We start from the raw sequence: 17,451 nt of genomic DNA, 5'->3' as shown, positions 1-17,451 counted from the left end.
CATTCCCTCTGTTCCCCCTCCAAAAGGGGGGGGGGGAATGTCATGTGATTTTCCTATTGTGGGTTTAAATTTATCTGCCCTCAAATCAACAAGCCCAGCTACCATGAGAGCAGTTTGTTGTGAAGCTTAGTGAAATGCTGGAAATGTCAGTACTCAGTGGGTTTTGGTGACATTTGTGGATCTGCTGGGAGACAGATTCAGGCAGCTCCCCATGGAGGAATCTGGGCTGAACGTAGTAGGAGAGGCGTTTTTAGAACAGCTTTTGCATAAGTTTGAACTGACTTAGCTCAGCTAAGATAAACAATTTTGTTTGCTTGAAAAGATTAAAAAGAACCAGCATCCCCGATCAGCACATCAATGCAGAGATTTCACCAGCTTGACAGGGAAAAAAGGAGGAATATTAGGCTGGTATATTAAAAATATGCAAATGAGGCACTTTTACTTAATTTGAAATAATCACGAGCCCCACTAGTTCAACGTAAGACTTATCAGCACAGAGGTGTTCTTTATACCTGTTGCATCAGTTTTGCTTAATTCTCTCATTGAACCCCTTTACTAAAACTGGTACAAATTCCTCTGTCTTTTGGGTGGTTTATTTCAGTGCGGTTTACCCAAATCCTAAATGAATTCAGCTAAGCCAAAATAAGCCCAGTTTAAATTGAAATGTCCGCTGAACATTAGGCACTGGTTTAACTCCATCTTTCTTACATCATGCCCTTAGTAAAATTGTCATGATGTGTATTTAAAGTGGGCCATTGAAACAGGGGAATGATTAACCCCTTATTTCTGGTGGTATAAAGCAGGACTAAACCCACTGGGCTTAGAGTGGTATAAAACTTTTGAGATAAAGTCTTGCAAGTCTAGGAAAGAGGGTATTTACATGGGTGAGAGGTCTGAAGTTCCAGAGGATTTGGAACCTCCTGACAATTAAAGCTTCTTGGCCATCTTGGAGAGACCAAAAATCACTGTACAGCTGCAGAACACCATCATAGTTGGTATGTTTGGTGTCTTTGCTGACAGTCATTGTAGAAGAGTTAGTGTGTTAAAATTGTAATCTCTTCCCCGGTCATGTAGGTTTGAACACCAGCTAAGGTCCTCTATGCTGTCAGGGAGATGAAGTGAGTCTGAAGAAGTGGCTCACAACTTAATACATTAGTTAAGCTTTAAGGTTCTACAGGATTGCTTGTTATTTGTCTCCCCATGTCAGCTTTCTGCAACTTGGTGATTAAATGGTTCAGAATTAACTCTCTTGGAGTCAGTGTTGAGTCACACTGATGATAGCTTTCCCTGGGGAACATGGACTCCATATCAACTTGCACCCCATTCCTGCAGAATGCTTCATAAACTTTTTATCTTGCTACCTTGAATAGTGCCCTGGAAATCAATGTAAAGTTAAGCCCCTGCATACCTGTTTGCAGGATCAAGGTCTTAGAGAATGGAGATTGTTGCTGAGCAAGTACAGCATGAATATTTGGGTGAGTAAAGATCGCCAGTTCACTTTTTCATGGATAGGCTACTCCTTTTATTCACTTACCCTCAGATTTCTCTGAATATGTCTACGTTACGTGGAAGATAAACCCAGTCAGGGTCAATCTTCCAGCATTTGATTTTGCGCACCTGACAGGGACAGGTGAAATCAAACTATCTGGGTTTGGCGCTTGACTGCTGTACTTCTCAATATTGTGAGGAGTAAGGGAGGTCGATGGAAGAGTTTCTCCCATCAGCCTCCCTCTGTGAGGACAGCCAGGTAAGTCAATTGCAGATACAATGAGTCTAGCTATGCAATTGCCGAAGCTAGAACTGTGTATCTCCAACTGACTTTAATGTCTAGTGGAGATCTGGCCTGAATAATCAAAAGAAACCCTACAAGACATGGCAGGATGAACCTGCAAAAATATGTGCACCAGAAATGATCTGTGACCATTTTACAAAGCTGCCTTTACTAGTCAGATAATAGCTATGCCAACAAATTACAAATATTCAGGCATATCTTGTGCACGGAGAAAGAGACTCCTGATTTAAAACCTAGGCACGCCCATTCAGGGGAAAATAAAAAGAACCAATATCATGGGCTCAGGTGGCCAGACTGAGGGTACATCTACACTACAGCAATCCTTTGAAAGAAGTTCTTCTGGAAGATCTCTTCCAAAAAAACTTCTTTCAAAAGAGCACATTCATACACGAAAAAGCAGATAAAAAAATGATCCTCTCATTCAATAAAGAGTGTCCACATAGCCTCTGCTCTTTTGAAAGAATGGGCCAGGGATCAAACAACCTGGCTCCATGAGGACTGCTCTTTTGAAAGAAGGGCCTGCCAGGGCATTTACACATGCTTTTATTTCAAAAGCATATGTTGAAAGAAGGGACTCTTCCTGATCGGGGAGTGGAAGAGGGCTTCTGGAAGAAGAGCCAAGTTCTTTCAATTTCTGATATATTAAAAAAAATGCACATTTTTGCGTATAGACATGCCACATATTCTTTTGAAAAAGAGCTGGATTTTCAAAAAGAATTTGCTAGTGTAGACACAGCCTTCACAGTGATTACTTATAGGCTAAAGAAACACGAGACCAAACCACTGGCAAAATATATATATATATGGAGAGAGAGAGAGAGAACTTACAAATAATAATCAAATAGTTGAGAAGAAACAAATGAGCAAAACATCAATCAGTTCATGTTTATTTTCAGGAAAAGGGTTTACATGGGTTAAATACATCATTCATAACCAATATTTCAATCATCCCTAACAGTGAATATTTTAGAAGTTTCACTGTGTTACTGGGGTTACATTTTGAATTAAGTAAAAATAAGGCATTATATATGCTTAAGTAAAAATGGCTAGCGTGTAATTAAATATCAGGAGACTGGTAAAAGTATTTTTGGGAAAATAAGGAGCTAAAGAGGGCTGCTATCGTACTATACTTACGCAAATTACACAAGCTGCAGATGTGTAATTAGGGTGGAGAAATATAGATTTAAGCACCATGGTGGCATAAAATTACAGTGGTTCCTCCAGTTACAGGAGGAATGCTGCCAGTAAACATTTTGGTGTTATTAATGCACACATGCAGAGTTGTTCCTCACTCTCTGAACAAAGTGACTTTAACAAAACCCTCTGAGCCAGAAAGAATAAGTTAAAGTTTGTTTTAGAATTATGGGCCTAATCTTGATTTTGCTTATACTTGTGAGCATCAGGTGTTACTTCAGTCCCTTTGGAACAATGATGCTTAATATCATCTCCAATAAAATAACACCACGCAGGAAAAGAATATAATTTAACTTTAATTTCATCCCTAAGGCAAATAATGCTGATTGCAGCTGAGAAAATGATCTATTGTTTTTTTTTTTTTTTTTTTAAAAAAAAAAAAACCCTGGGGAGGGAAAAAAATAAAAACAAAGAAAAACAGAAAATGCTAACAGCAGTTTAAATTTTTGCAAACATGATGAAATACTTTGGTAATATTTCTTAATTTTTTTTAAATGCTGGTTTAAGGTAAAATACTCTGGTTGATAGTTTGGTAGTTTTTGCTTTTTTAATAATGTTACTTGTGTCAGTTACCCTGCCCTTTGGTATGCATTCATTCAAAGCATATATTTGGTTCCTCTACCTCTGTGTAAGCTACATGTTTTTATAATGGCATATTGATTTAAAATCTAACTTCAAATGAAAGGAAATATCTTCCTTGCTGCAAACAAGGAAGTGTACCCAAGAGTTGCTCCTTGGCGTGCAGTCTGCTGAGTTAATGCACTTTTGTTTCACGATGTTTGGCTGGGAGTTCGGGTGTGGGGGGGGACTAGATTGTTTTTAAATTGGGGAAACAGAGACAGCTGAAGTAAAGATGAGTTTGGGTGCTTTGCTGTAAGAAGCAGTGTGGTCTAGTACAGTGGTTCCCAGCCTGGGGTCTGCAAAGGTATTGCAGGGGGTCCATAAAAATATAAATAAAAAATTGTCTTACAAATAAGTTTTAAATAAATTGCAAGGTTACAATCAATTATTTTTCATTAATTTTTTTCCAATAATGTTACTAATTGCTGTTCAAAAATCTACACTGTGATTTCCTTTTTAATTTAATGGAGTGTACATAGTGGCTCCAACTGGCTTTCATGAGGATCTGCGAATGGTTTAGTGGTGGGTGGTTGGGGGCCCATGAATGGTTTGGGGAGTGATTCGAGGGTCTGCACTAGTGGAAAGGTGAGAAACCAGTGGTCTAGTAGAAAAGATGCTGGCTTAGGACGCAGAAGAGCTGGGTTGTATTTCGATTCTAACATTTACTTAATAGGTGGCCTTACAATTTCACCTTTTTGTTTTCCCTCCCACCCTTTGTTCTGATCATTTAAACAATAAGGTCTGCAGAGCAGGGCCTCTCTTATGTTGTTTTTGCTGTTACATGGTTATAAATGGAGGGTACTCCATTGAACTCTGTGGTCCAGATCTTCCGTGAGTATAATCAGCATAATTCACACCGGCTAACTTAGCACCAGCTGAGCTTCAGGAAAAAGGAGAGAGGGCATCATGAGCTGTTGGACTAAGCAAAGTAAAGGCGGAATCCTTTCTGGGGTCTGATACAGGATGGCAGGGGGGTGGGGGAATGGCTTTTGGCGGGGAGAATGAAACCATCTTTGATTCCATCTAAACCCACTTACTCATTTACATTTTCCTGTAGTTAATCAGTAACTGACATTCCTTATTCATAGGCTGATCTTTTAAAACCAATGAGTACATAAGCATCCAGAATCTGGTGGGATCTAGGGAAAGAAGTTATGTGGCACAATTCCTCCCCCTCTATGTTAGTCTCCAGAAAGGCAGTATCAGTAGGTATCAAGGGCCATCAAATGATTGAGGTATTGCTGGGCTCAATATGTCAATACCTAAGTCTTAGATTTAGAAGTTTAAGTCACTTTTAAAAATAACTGAAAAGGATAGCAGGGAAGGTATAACATGATCCAAAGCCTGTAAGCTGAAGTTAGACACATTCGATGGAAAATAAGGCTTACATATTTTAGCAAGGAGAGTAATTAACCACTGGAAGAATTTGCCAAGGATTGTGATGGATTCTCCATCACTGACAATTTTTAAATCAGGCATGGATGCTTTCTAAAAGACCTGTTGTAGGAATTTGTCCAGGGAAGCTTTGTGTGGCTTGTGCTGCACAGGAAGCCAGCCAGACAAGATGATCAGACTTGTCCCCTGTGGTCCTGGAATCTATGAAAGTCAGTGGAACCCTAGCAGGTTTAGGGTTCCTTAGTCAGTTAGGCATAGCAAAGCTACATAAAGCAACACCTAAGTACCTTAAAAATCTGGGCCTGAGTGTCTTTGGGCTTCACATCACCATCAGTGAAATAGGGGGAATTATATTCCTTTTAGTCCATGCTGTTTATTTTAATTGGAAAATTTTCATGCAATCACCGTCTTTTATTACATGAATATATAGTGCATGGCACTGATGGGCCTGTAGGAGCTATTGTATTACAAATAAATAATCATAATAAATAGGTTACCTTAGTGGGAGAGAAGAATTGACTCTGTAAAGGGTTGGTTTCCAAAATTAAATGTTATGTCTGTAATTCTGACAGAACCAGGGCATCTACAGGTGGGATTAAACTGGGCACCTTAGGAGCTAAAGTCATGAGCCTCTACTGTGTGAGCAAAAAGCTAGCTTCCTTTAACCTAAAACAGTGAAGCAGGCTTCACTCCCTCTTTCAATGGTCTCAATGCCTCTGAGTTACATATACTAAAAAGAAAGTTCATATGCTTCTAACTTCCTCCATTTGTGAGCAAACCTCTGTGACGATTGCAATGCACATCCCAGCTCATTGGGGCCACCAAAATTCATATTCCTCATAGTGGCTCCCACCCAAATTATTATTGTCCCCGAGACTGCATCATTTTCTGGCCTTGTCCAGCTCTCATGTTTTTCCTGGCACCCTAATGAATGGATTCCCCTTCTGTCCAAGGCCATTCATTATTGCAGTTTACGAGTTAGCTGTGCTTCACTCCACACAACTAGTTTGCTGCTTTGCTGCAGGCATTCTAATGCCTAATTTTCAACAGTCAGCCTCCAAATGAAAATCACTATCAGTATGGTAAGCATTTGGAGTATTAGTATTGATTTATGCCTTGGGTGAAGAGGTTAATTAAATGTGAATTTTAAGCCGACAACATGATTAGGGGAGTGAGGAAACCTGAATTCATGAATACTTCCAGGGCTGTTAAAACCATTTAAAATGAACAATGACTGGAAAAAACCCGTCTGTTACCGGCAACTGGATTAATGTGATTCTGACGACTTTCAGAGAAATAACAGATTCTTTCTCAGCTATTTAAGTCCAGCTCTTTTTTTTTGTTTTGCATTTATATTGGCATTACCACTGAATTTCATACATTTTTATTTAAACTGCCCTTATGAATTTTGTTTTTGTTTCTCTCTTTTCTTTTTCCCCCTCCCCTTTAAAATTTAATCATATTGTTATTAATTCCGCTGGATCTATCAATTCTGGGACCAAGGCTGGTCTCAGTCAATATGTCTTTAAAGAGCTGCTGAATGGCTTTCGACAGAAAACTTTGAAAAACATGGGGCCAGATCCTTACCTGCTGTAAATTAACATTAACCTATGGAAGTCAACAAAGAGGCATCAATTTACTCTGGCCTGTTCCCTTTAGAAATGATTGAACTCAAAGCTGTGTCTACATTAGGAGACATGATAACGGTTTTCAGGTATCTAAAAGGGTGTCATAAGGAGGAGGGAGAAAACTTCTTCTTTTTGGCCTCTGAGGATAGAACAAGAGGCAATGGACTTAAACTGCAGCAAGGGAGGTTTAGGCTGGACATTAGGAACAAGTTCCTAACTGTCAGGGTGGTCAAACAGTGGAATAAATTGCTAAGGGAGGTTGTGGTATCTCCATCGCTGGAGATATTTAAGAACAGGTTAGATAGATGTCTATCAGGGATGGTTTAGACAATATTTGGTCCTGCCATTAGGGCAGGGGGCTGGACTTGATGGACACTTGAGGTCCCTTCCAGTCCTAGGATTCTATGATTCTATGATTACATTCCCCTTTCAAAAGGGGAGTGCAAATGAAGGTGATTGAAAATGCAAATGAAGTGCTGATTTACAAATCTCATGCTTCATTTGCATAATCTTGCATGATCACATTTTTGGAAAAGACTACTTTGAAAGCAAAAACAGCCAGGTAGACAGGGTTTCTTCAAAAATAAACCCTGTTTTTGAAAGAACTCTTCTTTTTTCTTCAGTTTTGAGAGGATGGAGGAAGAATAAGATAGAAGGATAAAATATGAATGGAAGGAGTGGGGATGTTTTAAAGCAATAGGCCAAATTCATTTTGGCTATGTCTACACTAGCCCCTTCCTTTCAGAAGGGGCATGGTAATGAGTGAGTTGGGAAGATGCTAATGATGCACTTCCATGAATATGCAGCACCTCATTAGCATAATGGGGGCCACACACAATTTGGAAGTGCTCCTTTCGAATCGCAAGCTGCCCCTGTAGACAGGGGCCTTTCAAAAGGACCCCCCAGACTTCAAAAGCCCCCTTTTCCTAAAACCAAATAGGAAAAGCCTGCATCTGCACAGGTGGCGCGCCATTCAAAAGCAACGCTTTTGAACTGCATACAGATGCCATTATGCTAATGAAGCACTGTATCTTTATGGAAGCACCTCATTAGCATATTACTAACTCACTCATTACCAGGTACTTTCTGAAAGGAAGGGGTAGTGTAGACGTCGCCTTTTAACTTAACTCCATTGAAGTCAACAGAATGTGATCAGGAATTAATTAGCGTCATCAACTATGAACACAAAATTTTCTTTTTTACTGTGGCAATGTCATCATTTTGCCTGAAGCAGAAACCTGACCTGTGATAGATGATCCTTTTCCTGAGCTAAGCTTTGGGTTATTAAAAAGAGTAGAGACTGCCCCTCTCAGAATGTATCTGTGGAAAATCTAACCCGAAAGACCTTATGGAATGACCCTTAAAATAGTCCCTGATATATTGTTGAAGCCTGGGTGGCCTCTGAAATAATAATTAATGATCATTAAATAAATAATTAGCAGTCAGCTGAGGTTTAATTAGAAGCTGAGGTGTTAGACAGTGTAGTCAGAGGCATTGGGTTTCGTTACCTGCTGTAGTCAGTCTCCCTTTCTCATGAAGAGATCATGTCCCCCAGAGCCAGAAATATGCATCCAACAAGGTCTGTTTTAGTGGCTCAGCAATATTTAGGGAATGAACAGTGAATAGTTCCTGCAGCCCTGCATATGGCCCATGACTGAGCAAGGTACTCTGCGACATGCCTAACTTTGAATATGTGGCATATGCTTGAGCACATTCTGAATCAGGACTTGGAGATGAAAGAAATGGGTGGTATACTCGAAAACCCAAACACAGTGCATACAACTTTCTCTGGAATCAGTGAGATTTTTACCTGCATTAGCTCTGTAGAAGAGGGGGGAGAATGTAATGAATAGACAACAAAAGTTGCAATTTGACATGCATCACTTTGTCTTACTTTTCTTGCCTTTTCCAAGCCCTTGTGGTTATCCAGAGAATTGCCATTTTTTTTTAACCTCTGGGAGGATGATGAGTGTGTTCTAACATGATGATATAATTGAGTTTAATGATGTTAAGAAGGAAAAGAAAAAGAGTGTTACGTCCTAAACCCACGAGATCATCAGGCTAATATTTTTACGAGGAATGCAGGTGAATAACCCCATAGAAATTCAAATGTGTAACTACCTAAATCTTTGACGGGAAAATTATCTGTTCTGAGTGGCAATTTTTCAAATGGCTAGGGCTCAATTGCCTATTTTTTTTCAGGTATCATTTTCACCCACAAATGTGTACCTTGTATTTTGCGGCAGGTGCAAAGTTGAGAACATGCACCTTTAACTACTTGATTTGTACCTGTCCTTTAAATGGAAGATAGTAATTGGTGCATCTGCAATGCTATTCTCAACTAAAGCCCCAGTGCACCAAAATGCTTAGACTTGTGCTTGAAGCTAGGCAGGATCTCAAGTTCTTTGCTGATGCTCCACATAAGTTATCTGCAGGCAAAAATATGTCATTAGTATTGGGTATGTGACCTGCCTGATTATAAAGAAGTTGCACGAGCATGACTGAAGACAAAATGTGATGTGTATAGGATGCCTTATTCTATACGGCATTATCCATTGAAGCCAGAGTATTTTCAGTTTAGAACTAAAGCAATTCAATGGAGAATCAGATTTGGAATGGTTATTACTGGTCCTGACATTTTGCTCAACTTTGAAATCCCAAGCTGAGTTTGCAAGGGTGCAAGGGTGACTGATATGGGGGCGCGGGCGGGGGCAGGGAGAACCCTAAGTCTATCTTTTTTACTTGTGAGCTGAGCAAATTATAACTGGAGTCATTGAGAGACAATAAATGTGGAACCCCACAATGCTCTTTTTATGGAATCACTTTTCAGAATGCAACTGCACTCTAAGTCCATTAACTTTCTGTTCTGCCCTCGTTAGCCAGTAATAATAATTAGCCCCTCTGCTTCTTACTGTCTCCCTTTATGTGCTAGTAGACTGCTAACCTATCTCCCTCCCCTTTTCTTTAGACCGAACAGAAGGTACACAGCAGTTTTAAAAGCCTAATGATTGGAGCTTTTAAATATCCCTTAATCTGCCCCTTCAAGTGCCCAAAAATGGACATATGCCATATTGGGTTGAATTTAAAAATAAAGGTGAAGTTGTTGGTGCTAATATATCTAGAGAAAAACCCACACAAATTTCATGTCAAATCCTGCTAGGATCAATACAATGTTTCTGTTGCATTCATGCAGCAAAAAGAAAAGAGTTTGGTGAAAGGAGACCTGCTCTTTTACTTTAATGAGTCTCTCCTTTCCAGTACCTGAAAGGTCATTTGTAGGCTAAAGCTTCTTTTCTACCATTTCAGCACATAATGACATGGTGCTTTGGAGCTCAAAGAACAACAGTTAGGATCTTGTTTCCCTGGGCAAGGGAGTTATAATGTACTGTAATAGATTCTCTTTTGAAAGCATTTCTGGCTGAGACAGCCTTGCCAGGTATGCTCTTCATGTATTGGCTCTTTATAGCTTACATAAGCAGAGTTATTTAGGTGTTCAAATTGGGGTTTTGTTATTGTTTTAACTTGAGCACCAAAATTCCCTGCTGTGTTTCCAGTGTTACAGTAAAGCTTATCTGCTTCCTGATCCATGTTAGAAGATGCCTGCCAATTATTTCTGAAAATTAAAAGTCCTGGAAGAGGTTTAGGGCACAAAAATCTGTAAGGGTTTATTGATGAATATTCTGTTAAATTTCACACAAACATATTTCCTTCCCTCCACAACTCCATAGTGGACTAAAGACAGCAAATTCAATTAAAAGGCCCAATTAAAAAAAAGACACCTGAGTGTGAATTATTAGAAGAAGGTACAGAATTGCATAGAAAAAGTACTTACTGCTTTTTCTGAGACTTAGGAGTCAGAAAAAAATACATTTAGTTTTTGCAAAGAGAAGCATTTTCTTTTAATATTCTGAAAGGAGAATGGATTCTCTTTGACAGCAATATTACCATAATGCTGTCAAATAGTTTAGCACACTGTTAAGGAAAGAATTAATGGCTTTAAATAATAATCACTACCCTGTGCTGGAAAAATCCAGTGCCCAGGGAAGAAACTGAGGAACTGATGACAGAAAAAGTACGAAGATGATATTCTAAAAAGGGCTACTGAGACACACCACCTCCTTTGCAATGTCTCAGTTGGATGGTTTGTGGTTAAAGCACTGAAAGGGACACAACAGATCTGCAACTAGCTCTTGTTTGACTGTGGACAAGGCTACCAGAACTGTAACAGGTCTTGAGAGATCATCAAGTTCATTCCCCTGCCCGCACAGCAGGACCAAGCACCATCTATATCATCTCTGTAAAATATTTATTCAACCTGTTCTTAAATATCTCCAATGATGGAAATTCTAACCACCCTGACAGGTAGGAAGTTTTTCCTAATGTCCAACCTAAACCTCCCTTGCTGGAATTTAAGCCCATTGCTCCTAGTCCTATCCTCAGATATTAAAGACAATAATTTTTTTCCATGCTCCTTGTATCATCCTTTTAGATATAGATTGAACCTTTCTAGTTCAGCATACTCTTATCCAGAAATATCCATAATCCGGCAAGATTTTAGGTAGCTGGATGATTACTTATCATGGGTATGGCCAAATTTCCCATGGTCCTATAAAGTTTATATGCAGCCACCAGTCTTGGCTCTCAGCGTTCTGTGCTGTTGTTTAGCTGTAATTTACCCCTAAATGTTTTCTAATGTTTTGTGCACCCCTCAACAGTGACCTCCCCTGGAGGACACCCCCCACAGATGCTGGGGCTAGGAACTCCAGGCGTCCCATCCAGGCCCTGCCTCATAGCTCAGGCTGGGGTCTAGGAATGTGTCCCAGCCCCATGTCCTCTCCTCTTGGCATTCAGGCTGGGGCTAGGGAACACGTCTTGGCCCCCCCTTCTCTCTGCCCCTCCATCTCTCTGCAGCTCAGGCTGGGACTGGGAAACAAGTGACACCCCTTTCCCCAGCATTAGGTAAATCTTCTAGTAGTTATATAAAAATCATGTGCATACATGGCCATTGGGGAACCAGGACCAGCGCACTAATCTTTTTGACAACACAGACCTCGACTTCCTGAGCTAAAGGAAAAGTACTTTAACTCTCACTAGTGATCTCACATTTTCCTATAAGATGACATCCCCTGTTTCACAATAAGGTAACATGCACTCACTTAGATACGTAAAGTCAGGGCATTATGAATGGAATTTCAGATCAGGATGTGCTGAAGATAAAGAATTGCAGAATAATAGTTGTGAACATTAATTGATACAATGCTAACTGCATGTAGACTCGGTGAATAAATATTAATATATAGGATCATCCCTTGTGCAAATGGTAAACTGAGGTGCAAAGAGATTTAGGCTATGTCTATGCTAGCCAGATACGAAATTCTAGTTATTGCAATTGTGTAGTTAGAATCAACGTATCTGCACTTAGCTTACCTGGCCATCCTTACTGAAGAAGGTTGATGGGAGAATTTCTCCTGTTGACCTCCCTTCCCTCTTGTGTCTTGCGAGAAATATAGGGGTCAACTGCAACCCCTGAGAAGTCGATTTCATGCATCCCTACCAGATGCATGAAATCGAACCTGGGAAGATTGACCATGAGTGGGGTCGATCTTTCAGGCTAGTGTAGACATAGCCTAAGTATCGCTGTTTATGCAGCAAGACTTTGCCAGTGTCAAGCATAGAACCATGTCTCTTGATTCCCCATTCTAAGCTCTCACCCCTTCAACGCATAGTTAGGTTGATTTACTACAGCACAAGTGAATGTTGTGGGCATCAGTGCCATCCTCCAAGATGTCCAGAGATGATGAGAGAGCTGGTTGAGGTCACTGAGAACACAGATAACAAATAACCCTCATTACCCTTGCTTGAAGGATATGTTTTAGGGTTCTGCTGGAGCTTGCCTTGCATGTTTACAGCCATTAAGCAGCACAATGCATTCATGAATGCTTGCCATCACTTCAGGCTCTATTTTAGCTTGTCACATCCTATTTATAAGCTGGGGTCTTTAGCAGGGAAAAGTAGTCACTCGAGAGAAGGCCTCTGAAGATAAATAAAATAGGAAGTTAGCGATCATTAAAGCTGACACCTTCTTACTTGTTTGTTAATTATGGATCCATTTAGAAACAAGAGCTTTGTGAAATTGCTGACAGTGTATTTCTAGGAAACTTTTGCCCCAGTCCCTAATCATTTGAGTTCTGAGAACCCCAAAGCCTATATGTCAATGTTTTAAAGTGAAATTCACCTTTATTCTAGGAGCCAGGACAAGGCCTATGCACCATTTATTGACCATTTTATCACGAAGGCTGAAATCGGAGGAGCAATGGCAAGAAGAGTCAAAACTAGAGAGCCAAACTAGAGAGGTTCAATCTATACCTAAAAGGATGATGCAAGGAGCATAGAGAAAAATTATTCTCCTTAACCTCTGATGATAGGACAAGCAGTCAATGGCCAAAACCTCTTCTAACTTCAGAGGAATCAGGTGACTAGCCCAAAGAGGTTAAATAGGAAGTAAGTGATGTGTAGATCTTGTGGTGGACCGTGCACAGGATAGCACTCATGGTACTAAAAAAAAATGGAAAGCTTGTGGGTTACATTTGTGGGTTAAGGGAGACTGTCCTCCTAGATTAACAAAGCTGAATTCCTATATTTACTTCCACTATAGCTACTGAATGACTAGTATCAAGACACAGAAGAATCCTGGAAAATTAGAGTTGGAAAAGACTTCCAGAGGTCATTTAGCCCAACCTCCTACTCAAAACAGGACCAAACCCCACTAAAGCATTTCAGCCAGAGCTTTGTCATGCCTGGCCTTAAAAACCTTTTAGCAAGGAGATTCTGCCACACCGAGGCAGCCCATTCCTATGCTTCACCACCTTTCCTAACAACCAATCTAGACCTCCCCCACTGCAGCTTGAGAGCATTGCTCCTTGTTCTGTCATCTGCCAACACTGATAATATTCTAACACCACCCTCCTTGGAATCCTTCTTCAGGTATTTGAAAGCTGCTATCAAACCTACCCTCATTCCTCTCCTGTAGACTGTCTAAGCCCATGCTTTCTCCCAGCACCTCCTCAACAATATATTCCTTCAACCCTGACCTCCACATATAAAATATGCAGCTAAAAATCCTGGTTTTCATGATAAGGCCCACCCCCTCTCCAACCCATTTCACATAGATACCCACACAGTCAGTAGATAGTTTTCTTGGCTACTACTGACCTGGCTTGTATGAAAATCTGTGATCTAGACTTGAAGACTAGTGCATTCCTTTCCCCTACTTTCTTTCTTCATTGTTTCCCCTCTCTTGATTCCCACAGACTTTTTTAGACTTATTTTAAAATGCTCATGAAAACTATAATGAACTTCAGAGTGTTACTGACTGACTTAATCTGTGGCTGTGCAGGCTTAGAAGGGCAAGTCTCTTAAATGAAACTCTTTACTAAACACAATGTATAAAAAAAAAAAAAAGACAAAAGCAGATGCCCCTATAACCACAAACCTGACTCCACCTTTACGCTACAAACTTCTGCTACCCTAACTTAAACTGGTATACAGACATTGCAGTTAAGTCGCTTGTGTGTGTGTGCATAGTTTTCTCCTAGGGTCAGTGGTGCACAACCTCACCAGAAGTGCTTGTACCATTGAATTGTAAGTGTGGAACATTGTGACATCTCTTGAAAACCCAGAACAGTTAACAGAACCAAGGCATGAGTTAGACCAGTACTGTGATGACCTAACCATATTTACTGAGGCTGTCCACTGCTTGGGGAGGTGGTGGTATGAAGTCAGTATAACAAGGCGGTTATATTGGCAGAGTGAAAATTAAATGTGGACTTGTCCTCAGCATAGTTGATATAAACTGCCTAGTGACAACCTAGATAAGGTCTGAGGAGCCTTGAAGAGAGCACCCAGAGTTCAACAGCACAAAGACACTTCTGCTTTTCAACAGGCCAATGGTTCCCAACCTTTTGGGGAACACAGTGCACTTCAGTGGGACAGGTAATCCCATGGCACACCCCCTTTTCTTAGCTGAATCTATTGATCATATATGTTATATTTACTTAAATTTACTATCGTTACCGTCTTATTAGAGAGGTTTGCAACATAGCAGTGCATACAACCAGCTAAACAAGGATCAAATGCATTAATGTTTCAAATCTGCCACAGAATATACCATCTTCAACAGCGCACACAGAGGCATTTTCAAAATCTGCTCAATGCCGTGCTAGGGATGTGTAACTGAGTAGCTGCTGAAAATTTCTAATCTTGCTGCCTGTGCCCCTGCTGGCATGGTGTAGGTAGTTTCCCCTGTGGTGGCTCTGCAAAAAGCCACAGCAAGGGGAAGTTGACAGAACTTCATGACACACCTGGACAGTTCTCATGCCACATTAGTGTGTCGTTGAACACCAGTTGAAAACCACTGCCCTAGGCTACCTAGGACTTGAGTAGAAACGTTTCTCAAAGTAATATTTTATCCTCTTGGCTATAATTTGAGTGATTAGCAGGGACCTGAACAATATTTGCATATCATCTTTAACAAAAAATAAACATTCTATTGCAGAGGATGATGTTAATTCCAGTGACTGTGCTTCTCTTTCACGGACGAATGAAAACAAACCAGATTCTCCATTGCCTTGTACTTTGTCATCATTCAGACTGAGTGCAAAGTGGGTGTCAAATAACATTTTGATGCGGTGACACTTTATATCCCATCTGTACTGATGTGTGTCCATTGACGGCTGACCAGCCCAATTCTGGAGACATGGGTCTGATAGCAGAAGGGGCAGGTGCTAGAAGCTGTTGGAAGGGTACAGAGCAGTTTTTGCTGCTCATTTCTCTTTGTGATTTAAAATGACAGCTTGAGGTGCAAGGCCAGAAAGATTCAGGCCACAGGGTACAATGAGAGCAAGGGAGAAGCACTATTTCAATAGGAGAGCAGTGAAGCACTGGCATGTGTTGCCTAGAGAGATGGGGGAATCTCCATCCCTAGAGGTTTTTAAGACCTAATTTGACAAAGTCCTGGCTGGGATGATTAAATTAGGGTTGATCCTGCTTTGGGCAGGGGGATAGACTCGATGACCTCCTGAAAGTCTCTTCCACTCCTAGGATTCTATGATTCTAGGAGTTGAAATTTTAAACTGAGATTTTTCTAACACCTAAGACTTAAAGGATTTCTTCACTGTGCATTGTTCATCCAAATCTCATAGACCAACTGGGAAACCACAGCCTTAGCTTTTACACATAGGTTAGTGTTACACCATAGTAATTACTGATGTTTTCCCCTTTAAAGATGGGCTGTCCTATTACGGAAAAATTTTGGTGACAGCTAAAAAAATGAGTCTTTTTCTGGTGTACACACACACGCACGCACACACATGTAAAGTAAATTAAAGCAGGCCTGAACCATGAATTTTTCTGCATATGACAAAGTGCGTTTTTGCCCTTGAATGCTTATGCTCCAATATAGCTATTAGTGTATAAGATGCCACAGGACTTCTTGTTTTTGTGGATGCAGACTAACATGGCTCCCCCTCTGATACATGAATTTCTCTAGCGCTCTTGGAGGTATTCTATGAATCCTCTCACCAGGCATTTTCTACTGTTTTCCGTGCAGGCAGCTGCAAGATCCTCAAAGAGCAACTTCCTGCTGAGATGAGCCACGTACATCTCCAATGAACTCCCAACAGGAGGCTTCATTCAGCCCATGGATCACAAGCAACCCAGTCTGAGTAGGTAGAACAGAAAGCTCCAGGCATTTCATCCAAATAGCAGGCTCCACTAATTGATTAATTCCATTCAGAATCCTATCAGATGCCCAGCCTGACAGATGATGTCCCTTTTTAACAGCTGTCTTTCTGACCCCAACTATAAGGCACATTACAAATAACAACTTGGTAATTACCTTTCTTAAACAAAGGCAGAAGTTGAAAAGTAGCCAGATGAAAACCATGGGGAGCATTTGGGACAGATTTTTCCATTAAGTGAGTTTAAGTGTTCCCGTGCTGTGCAACTCAGGATGCATGCCAGCAGAGAGGGAAAAGCTGCCTAGACATGCACCCTGCCATAAATCTTACAGGCCCCGTGATAAACAAACCATTCCAGCATCTGTACAGCCAGCTGATGAATAGTTGAGAAACAGACAAAATGGGACTTAAAGTATGGAAATTTCCAGCATGTTAGAACTCACACAAGTGCCTAAATATGTGCATCTTTAGAAAGGAGGCATCCTAGGGTGAAGCTTCTGAACTCTTAAGTGTTTACCTATGGATTAGAAGCCTAAGCATTATACTACAAGTAGAATGGCAGTGGTTTAACTACAGGTGTGTTTTCAAACCACTTGGTTACATTGGTGCAAAAGGATCTTTATTTTATTTTAAACCAGATCTGTATTGATTTAGCTTAAGGGAATGGGCTTAATAAGCCACTCAAACAAAAATAAGGCCTGTGAACCCTTGTAACTTAATATAGAGCTAGAGCATGAATTTAAAATGCCAGAGCTATTCCAGATCTACTCCATTATGTGGAGTAAGTTAAACTGCTACCTATCACTCTTATTTGGAAAGGAGTGTCTGCATAATGCAGATTTTCAGGAACAGCTATTCAGCAATATCTCCATGTGTGGACAAACCTCAGAAAGGTCCACAGAATGGATTAGCTAAACCAGTTTATTTACTGCTAGAAGTCTGTATATAGATGAGGTCTGACTTTAGGCATCCATTTTACATTATCTTGGCCTCTACAAGTATTCTTATAATGTAACTTCCTCCCCCAGACCTCTTCCCTACAAAGTAATTTACACAAGAAAGATACGATATTGCCAGCTTTGGT

The sequence above is a fragment of the Carettochelys insculpta genome, chromosome 31, assembly GCF_033958435.1.
Source record: "Carettochelys insculpta isolate YL-2023 chromosome 31, ASM3395843v1, whole genome shotgun sequence".
Lineage (NCBI taxonomy): Eukaryota > Metazoa > Chordata > Testudines > Carettochelyidae > Carettochelys > Carettochelys insculpta.
This window is presented reverse-complemented; position numbering follows the sequence as displayed.